General features: G+C 33.6%; 1 pseudogene; it reads right to left on the reverse strand.

Annotated features, from left to right (window-relative positions):
- Window positions 1–3,137: 3,137 nt before the first annotated feature.
- Window positions 3,138–5,035, reverse strand: LOC18040957 (annotated as a pseudogene).
- Between the last annotated feature and the right edge of the window lie 5,374 nt (window positions 5,036–10,409).

Below are 10,409 nucleotides of genomic sequence, written 5' to 3' on the forward strand. Positions count from 1 at the left end.
TGTTGAAATTTATCTAAGTTCAAAAGTAATGCAGAGTGGGTTTCTAAACTCCATTCCACTAGCTACTTCCTTTAAGAAAAATTCCACATCATTGGTTTGAATTTTAACTGGTGGCATAGGATCATATGTCTTAAGCTTGAACTTCATTGTGATTTCGAATTCCGAAGTATTTATATCAATAACTTGAGCTATCTTCTCCACCAATTCGGCATATGTTGTCGATCGTGGTATCATTATCCCTTTAGCCTTGGAACCTTTGAATTTATACTCGTCATTTTGCTCAATCCATTCACCATTGAAGAGAATAAGCACACGTACCAAAACCATATATGATGATACAATAAAAACAATAATATCAAATTTCATATACAAGTAACTACACGACCTACACAACTACATTACTTACATGACCTACATGACCTACATGACTATATTACTTACATGACCTACACGAATTATACGACTTACACGACTATATTACTTACACGACTTACATGACTAACTATATGACATACACAGTATCAAAAGGAATGCACGACGCGAAACATTTTCGCCATAAATAAGTTATAAACAACCTATATTGCATATATTTCTATATATAAGAAAAAATGGTGAAAATAAAACATTATAATGTGAAGAAAATTTCTAAATTTTCCTAAAAATAAAAAAACTTAAAACCCAACAACATTAACATACCTTATTGGGTTGTTTAATAAGTAATGCACATTATTTCAGTTAAAAAAAAGTGGGTGTTAAAGAAATGAATACATAATCATATTTGTGTAAGAAGTTATGAGAGATTTTGAGAGATTCTAGGAGATTTTGAGAGAATTTCGGCAGCAAGAAGAGATTTGGGTGTTAAAGAAATATGAAGACAAGGAAGTTGAGTGAATTTGATTCATTCATTAAGGGCATTTTAGACTTTACTCACATTTGTTAGGGTATCCATGAAAACAAAAAAGGAAAGGGGTATTTAAATAATTTTAAAACTATTAAAGGGTATTTAATTAAAAACCCTAGGAGAAGATGATAGTGGAAGTATGCAGTGTGGCTGCCAGGTACTTGGATTGTATTATCGGGTAAGGTAATAGTAGAGAATTATAAGTTTGAACAGAGCATGTTGGACTTTTGTTGACCAAATTCAAAAGCCCAATGGCACGACCCAGAAGCTTTTGAATAGAAAAACTTGCTAGAAAGCATCAGTTTAAATCACTACTTAAACGCTGCACCGCTTTGTACTGTTTTAGGTATGTAGCGGTTGTGCAGTTGTAATTCACGGCTGACGCTACGTGTTTGTTTGTACTGTTCTATTCAGTGATAGAGTATTATTAGTTAGGCCAAAACTATGTTGCAACAGTGGTACAGTACCACTGTTGCTTTCATAGCTGGACCCTATTAGTTATTTCAAAGGGATAAATAAGATTGGTTACAACAAATCTACTATTTTTATAAAATTCAAGTAATATAGAATAAAATAAAAAAATAAATACAAAATTGACTTTTATTTTTTATGGTTGACTATATTTTGTGTTCTCTTCGGGCACTGCTACAATTGTTCCCCATATATCAATTACACCACATACTATCGACACAAGAAATGAAATCTAATATCACCTGTTTAGTTAAAAAATCACTCATGAAAAAAGTTTACCATTTTGATTTGAGGATCCATATTTTGAACTGCAAGCTAATGTTCATCAAGAATCACTGATGGCCGTTGAGTAGAAAAATTATTTTTGGACAAATTATTTTTGTTGATAGAAGAATTTCTTTAGGGACTACTAAATTATTAATAAAAATGTCGAACACACCCACATATCATCGACACAATTGATTTTGAGGATCCATGCTTTGAATTGCCGCCTAATGTTCATCAAGAATAGAGTATGGCTTGTGAGTAGAAAATTTTCTTATTTTGGCCCAAAATAAAAAGAAATTAAATTGGATGAGAATCTGCCACTTTCTCATGAAGAAAGGCATACGAAGCATACCATGATACCATACAATATAAGGAGCCGCCGTTCTTTGGTTTTTCAAACTTTGAAGGGGCCAATATTGCCAAATTCCCCCTTGAAAATTCTGACTACGACATTATTCATCGCTTGATGCAATCAAAGTAGTGACAAAGTTAGGAAAAATATGAGCCCTAAGTAATTGCTAGGCAGGGTTCCTGAGAGCAAAATTGTCCTAAGCATTATATGCATACATGGTGCGGTACATAGAGCACGTTGAATTCCCCACTATAACACAAATCCAGAAAGAGAAGTAATAACTCAACTGATATAAAGACAAAAAGAAGATAAAATGATATAGAAAAAAGAATTTCAAAGAGACAGCAACATACGATAGGCTGAAGCCACTTGATCTACTCATTGATTGCAGCCTTAAACTTGCAAATAGTTACTGTATGCTAGTGCTCTAAGAAGTGAAAATGATGCAAGCCCTGATTCCCTTTTGACTTCCATTTACTGTCAAACATTCTAGTAATACAAAAAATTGTTTAGATATCTTGCTATAAATATAGTTGTTTGACTGTCATAATAAAGTCACAAATAACCATTCATATTGATCTACTGTCACACAGCATGCTTTATGCATACAACAGCTGTATGTATACCAACTCCTAACCTTATCAATGCATTTGGCAAAAACTTAAGAAGAAAACTATTTCTCCATCTCTTTTTTGAAATTTCACAATAACCAGCACAATGTGAAAGCTATGTTCTAACCTTATGATAAATGCTCCAGACTCCAAAAGGATTTTATATATGAGTTTTTGTTGCAGCAGATATATTGACTTATCAAGTATGAATCATTTTCTGGATGAACTATCTTTAGATAAAAGAATATTAGAACCACTGTAGAATATCTTTACGCTGCTGGTTCTAACAAGAATCTGCTTGTGGCAACAATTGCTAGATCCACAATTCCCCAACTTGAAATACATAGTTGCACACCATGAGATAGTGCTACGATCTACTGAGATCTAACTTATATGGTACTTTAAGCTACTAATGTTTGCATATTTCTACATGTTAAATTAACACTATCATCTATAATCACTCCAAAACAACAAATGATAAGCAGCTTTTGGCCACTTATTACTAGCATCCACAATTATAATAAGAGATCATGGGTTTACTTGTTGCACCTACTTAATTATCTGCAGTTGACATCCTGACGCAAGGTTTAAATAGTGACTGCTTAGAACCCTTGTAGTTGGATCTTGACCTCTCCCATTGTAGCCAAGATTGGTTACTCTGGTAATGAATCAACACTCTCCTGCTCAGGGCCATGAAGATCTGAAAGCTCAGCACTAGTGGAGAACTTCATCAATCTCTTCTTCTCAGCATACTTGAGACAAGGCTGCATTACGAGACCAATCACCACAGCACCAACGCTTAAAGCTACAACTTTTAAAGAAGAAAGAGCCAACACAACACAACACAAATCAATATGGTTGGAGGAATACACATGATAATGGCTCTAACAGTGCCAGTGGGTATCTTGTAGGGACGAGATGCAGCAGGATATTGTATCCTTAACCATACAAATGCTATGAACTCCATAATCATTCCAAAACAGTACAGGAAGTTCTCTGCAGCTACAATATCTCGAAAGCTCAGCCATGATAGCAAAACCACACCAGATGCTGAGAATATGATTCCAATCAAAGGAGTCCCATAACAAGACCTCTTAGCAAAAAACTCAGGTAGCATTCCACGCTCAGCCATCCCCAAAAGTTGGAAAGAGTCGCTGCTCATCTCAGCCACAAACATGCCCATATTGGACATTGCTGCAACCCCCTGGATGCACCAACTCAACCAAACTCCTCCAAGCACTTTAGCGATACCTGAAAAGTAACCATCGGTCCACAAGTCGCGATCTAATGGAATAGCTCCAGTTCCAACTAGAAAGGGAAAGAAATATCCAAAAACGACCAAGATCAAAGCATAAAACAAAGCCTTTGGAAGAGTCTTCTTTGGGTTATCCACCTCTCCAGCTAGTGTACTTATTGAGTCCCAGTAGTTGAGATTCCAAAACAGGGTGTTCAAATACAAATTCCAATCCACTTCACCTAAATTTAATACAAGCCATCTTGAAGGCTCTAACTTGGGAAGGGACACAAGTCCCATAACCACAAAAGGAAGGAGTGAGAAAATCCCTAAAAGAACAGCAGCCCATCCCACAATGGTTAGACCCCTATAGTTCATGAAAGTGAGAACAAAAGTCAAAGCTAACGCCGCAAAGGCTCTAGGTAACCCATCGCCCAAAGCAGGGATACCAGACTTCAAGTAATCAAGAAACAGAACTGGGTATAAAGCATTATCAGTAACCCCACTTAGCCATTTCATCCAAACTTGCTCAAAACCCCAATATGGGCCTAAGGCAGATGAAACCCAAACCACATAACCACAATTTTCAGGAAACACGGTACCCATCTCGGCAGTAATTAAAGCTTCAGGGACACTCCATATAATCGGAAACACCAAGAAACCAAGAAGTGCTAAAAGAGGACCAGCTGTCTTTACACTATCCTCAACACCAAACGGCCCCCCAGAAACCTCATAGAATATAAGGAAAATAAGTGGCAAGATTGATACTTTTTTAGTGCCATGGACTCTAGGAGAAGATGGTTGGTCATTGATATTAAAATATTCAACAGCATCAGACTGCCCCATTTCTACTGAAACTTGCCTATTTACAGTGCTCCTCAATTTCTGCATCAAGTTTAAGCATAACTATCAAAAGGGTATCCGCATCTAAATTATGAAACAAAATGAGCATTTACTTATTAAAAAAAAAATCAAAAAACAGAAATGGATTTCACAGAACACATGAACTTAAGTTCAACATTAAACAGGCGCTTAAGAAAACAAAAGGGTCTGTTCGTAAAGCCATCAGATTGCAAGATTGAACAACATTAACGGAATCAATAGAATGGATGTAAAGAGAACTGAAAAGAAAATAAAATAAAAGATGAAGAGAGATAAAACGAACCATCAAATAAGTGCATGCAGAGCAGAGAGGCAGATACTAGTGAAGCTCCGTCATGTTAGAGAGAGCCTAAATCAATCAGAGCTCACTGAGTTTCTTTTAAACCGACCGGCAAATTTGGAGTAGCACAACATAATATTTTTGCTTTTATTTTTGGAACACTTTTGAATGGAATTTTTTGTTTTAAAAAATGGCAAAGGAGATTAGTATTTCTATCGTTAAAATAATAATTTTCCTAACATTATTTTTTATATTTTTTAATTTATTTTTATAATAATTTTTTATTTAAATATTAATAAAAAATAATTAAATTAACAATTTAATCCTAAAATAAATAAACACGGTTTTGGGTTTTTTCTTTTGTTCGTTTAATATCATCTGGTTCCCTGATTTGTGACTAATTATCAACGGAATCCCGTTAGTTTCTAAATTGAAATAATAGAAGGTCATGAGATTATTTACTCCATTTAGCACTGCAGACTTAGAGTATATTGAAAAAGCTTTGTCAAATAGTAGTAATAGGGGCATAAGAAATAAATTATAGCTATCACAAATTCGTTAGGAGAATTTCAAATTTTTCCATCAATAATGGCTATGAAGCAAAATTACTTTAGGTTATATTGCAACACTAATACTTCAAATCCTGACAATAAATTTGAAGAACTTGTTAAAAAGAAAATGGTAATGTTATCATTTTGAAAGACAAAAAAAAAAAGAGTGAAAGTGGCGTTACCTCATGGTCATTAGTGACTTGTTGCAATGATAGCTCAAAATTAAAAATTTGTGAAGAATTAGTAGACAACGACGATATTATATTTATACAGTCACCAACGTATTGATTTTTGTTTAATGTTTGATTGATAGAAACTTTTGTCGTCGTCGCCGTTGTTGAATTCGTGCTTAGAATACCACAAGAGAAGAAAAAGGGATGAAAGGGAAGAGAAGAAGAGAGAAGTGGTGGATAGCAAATATGATATGCTAGCTACACACAGGCCTTAGAGAGTTTTTTTTTTTAATATTTATTGTATTTTTGTTTTTGTTATTGGTTTGTCATATGCTTCCAAGGCAACAATGCATTACATCATAAATTGCACCTTTTAGGGGAGGTGGTAAAAAACATGAGAGCAATGCATTCTAGCGCATACATGCAGAAAGAGTTTCCAAATTTTCAAAAGTTTCTTTATTTCTTCCACCTTTTTTTGCTTAAAATAAATTTTAATTGTATTTTGCATTAACTTAGAGAAAAAAAAATCCAATTCTATGCATAAACGCATACATTGATTAGAAAATGAGTTTTATGGACACAAAGGGACAATATAAGAGATTCTTTTTGTTTATTAGAAGTAACATAACTAGTTAGTGTAACATGTAATTATAAGCTACCAATAATTTGCACTGATGATAATTAACGGTACAGATTTTGAGCTATGAATGTCTTGTGGCTAGTTTAATTGGATTTTTGAGTTTTCAGCAGATCTATTTTAATGATTATTAAATTATTTTCACTTCTTATGCCTTAATAAAAAAAATTCAATATTTTTTGCTGTATTCTATATTTTAAAACTTAATTTTTAGTTCTTTATATTGCAAACCAAACTGAGTCAAATAGAGTATGCTCTTCAAATAATTTTTCCATTGCCTTCAAGAAGAATTCATTTTATTTTTATATATTAATTCAACACTTGTAAACCGGGCCGTCAGATTGCACATAAAGCAAATGATCAAACCGTTACAAGACCGGCCCAGGCCCACTGACTCTATTTTCTTTAATTTGACCATTAAAAAGCTTTTGGCCACCCCCACCAAATAAATAAGCTCTTGTTCTCTTTTGTAGGGGTGGGCAAAAAAACCGTAGTCTTAAAAAAACCGAACCGAACCGACGGTTTTTTCTAATTCGGTTTGGTTTTTATTTTTTTAAAAAACCGAAATATACCATTTGTAAAAAAAAACCGAAATGTCGGTTTGGTATTCGGTTCACTTAGCTGAACCGAAAAACTGAACCGAAAAACCGAATTATTTTTTGATTTTATTCAAATCAAACATGTGTTAATTTTTAACTGATTGTGCAAGATAACTAACATAAACTTGCATACACACAATCATGAGTATATATATGTAAGTGTTACAATTTCGTAAATCTTTATTTCCCCCAAAATAAACCCTAAAGCTAAAATCAAAGATTCAAAATCGAAACCAAATCCAAATCACCCACCCCAATCCACTGCAATCACAGCCGACGCTGCTCACCGGCGATAGTGTCACCGTGCAACACGCTGCTCACCGCGAAAGCTGCAGCTTCTTTTCACCGTGGGACAGCTTCAACTCACAGGCCTGAGGCCACCACGCGACAGCTTTGCTCTGCTCACCTGATTGGAGTGGAAATTCGATGGTTTTGAATGGTTTATATATGCATGTGAGGTGTTCGGCGCATATAATCAACTTAATTGTGCAAGATGGGTTGTCACAAGTGAGTCAATCAATAGCTAGTATTCGAAATGCGGTGAAATATGTTAGATCATCTCCGGCAAGATTACAAAAGTTCAAAACATGTGTTGATAGGGAGAAAATCTCACGTGGAGGGCTTATGGTGTTAGACGTGCCGACTCGGTGGAATTCAACATATTTGATGTTAGAAAAAGCGGTAGCATTTGAGAGGCTAAAGGAAGATGATGGCCATTATACAAACTGGTTTGATGAGGATGAGAGTGAATAAAGGAGGGTGGGGCCACCGATTGATAAGGATTGGGAAAATGCAAAGAGGTTAGTCAAGTGTCTTTCGATTTTTTATCATGTGACTTTAAAATTCAGCAGCTCTTTAACAGTCACTTCCAATAATTTCTTGAATGAAATGTGGAAAGTTTATATTCATTTGAAGTCACTGGTTGATTTTGTTAACATATATGTTTTCATAATGTTAATTTTGATGATAACAAACAAGATTAAGAATGATTAATCTTTTAAGATCAAATTATTTTTTATATATTTTAAATAAATCATTATTTTCACATTATAAATGTTTTATATTTAATGGAAAAATGATTTTATGAAAAATGATTGTTTAAATACATGAAATGTTTGTCATCATCAAAAAGGGGGAGATTGTTAACATATATGTTTTCATAATGTTGATTTTGATGATAACAAACAAGATTAAGAATGATTAATCTTTTAAAATCAAATTATTTTTTATACATCTTAAATAAATCATTATTTTCACATTTTAAAGGTTTTATATTTAATGGAAAAATATTTTATGAAATTGATTGTTTTTATTCTTTTTAAATAAATCATTATTTTCACATTATAAATGTTTCATACTTAATGGAAAAATGATTTTATGAAATTGGTTGTTTTTCAAAGTTTATGGTTTAATTGAAAGAATTTTGAAAACTTTGATATAAACAAGTATTGCTTGAAATTTTGGTAAAGGACTTATTTGAAAAGTGTCATAGCATCTTTGGGCGAAATCATAATTTCAGAAAGTTTTGGGATTAACGAAGAATTATTTAGAAATTCTGAAATTGGACTTATTTGCAAAGTTTAATAACGTTTTGGGCCATACTACAGTTTTATAAAGTTTTGGGGTCAAACTATAAATTTTGGGAAATGTTTTACTGTAGCAGTTACTGTAGCAAGCGGCTTACCGGATACTAATAAACGGCAAGTCGGATACGGGGTAGTAAGCACCAGAACGAAAGCGGCTAACCGGATGTCCATAAACGGCAAGCCGGTTACGACAAAAAATGTGCATAACGGCTAGTAACGGCTAGTTTTTGAGTTCAAACTATATAAACTCAAAACCAATTCATTTTTGGTAACTCAAGCAAGCATAAACAAGTGCACACAACTTATATTGAGCTTCAAATTCGAAAATCTTCATAGATTAAATCTTCATTGGGCTATCATTTGTAAATCCACTCTTAAAGAGAGTTTTTGTTGTAATTTTCATTTCTCATCAAATTGTGAGAGTACAAGTGTGAGAAACACTTGGAGTGAAGAGATTGGAGATATAATCTCTTGTTGTAAAGGTTCATTGACACCTTGAAGTCAATTGTAATCGTTTGAAGCCTTGGAAAGGCTTGGATAGTGAAATCCTCAAGCCCGGTGTGCTTGGAGGCGTGGACGTAGGCGGGGATTGCCAAACCACGTAAAAATCCTTGAGTTTGCTTTCTCTTCCCTTACTCTTTAATTATTGTGCTTTGATTGAATTTATTGTTTTCGAATTTATTAAGGCATTAGATTGCTTGTTGTGTGGATTTGTTAGGATAATTTTTAAAATTCCAATTCACCCCCCCCTCTTGGGTTGCACACTCATATTTCAGATTTTAATGATTTTTTGTTAAATCAAATGGGTTACAAGATGGAGGAAAAATTTGTCAAGTATTGGGGTCATTTTTTTGAAAAGGTTAACATGTTGTTGATTGTGGCAAATGTGCTTGATCCTCGCTGCAAACTTGACTTTGTTATATGGTGTTTTAGTAGCTTGTATGATATTAGAAAGGTTGATGAATTGAGAGCTAATATTAAAGAGTTGTTGTTGAAGCTTCTTGAAAGCTATGGTGGTGAGAGTAATCCAAATAGAGGTGAGAGATGTACGGCTGTTCATGATGGTGCTAGTAGTAGTATTGAGTTATTTGATCCTTTTACACAATTTAAAAAGATGAAAGAAAGTTCAAATGATGACATTAGTGGAAAAAATGATGTTGAAAAGTACTTGTCAGAGACTTGTGAGAGTGCTAGTAATCCCCAGTTTGATATTTTGACTTGGTGGAAATTGAATGGGCCTCGGTATCTGATTTTATCTCAAATTGCCAAAGATGTTTTGGCAATTCCGGTGTCTACTGTGGCTTCTGAATCAGCATTTAGTACAGGAGGGCGCATTCTTGATCCTTTTAGGAGTTCTTTAACTCATAAAACAGTCGAGTCATTAATATGCACTCAAAATTGGCTTCGTTCAACTCTATTAGGAGAGCGTACAATACAACCAAGTCAGGAAGAAGCTGAATTCTATGAATTAGTTGAAACATGTAATATTGTAATTTATTATGTTATTTTTTTCTATTTCACTTATAACATTTTGAATATTAGAATTAATTATTTTAATATAATTGTTTTAATTTCTTGAAGAATTTTTTAGGCCAATGCAATCTCAAGAACAACAGCAAGTAGCTGAGGAGTAAATGACAATTGATTGATGTTGCTTACCAGTAAGTTTTCTTTATTTTTTTTAAACTAGCATCTTATTTATATAGATTGTTTATTTAATTATTTATTGTTTAAATTTTTTTTATAGATCCAAATATTGAGTTGGAAAATGCCTAAAGTTGATGTTGATATTGATGAAGATGGGAGAATATTGTTGGCATTTGTTTGCAATTTTTTTTTTATTTTGTGTTGTAAGTTGTAATTGT

Source organism: Citrus clementina, unplaced genomic scaffold (assembly GCF_000493195.1).
Source record: "Citrus clementina cultivar Clemenules unplaced genomic scaffold, Citrus_clementina_v1.0 scaffold_5, whole genome shotgun sequence".
Lineage (NCBI taxonomy): Eukaryota > Viridiplantae > Streptophyta > Magnoliopsida > Sapindales > Rutaceae > Citrus > Citrus x clementina.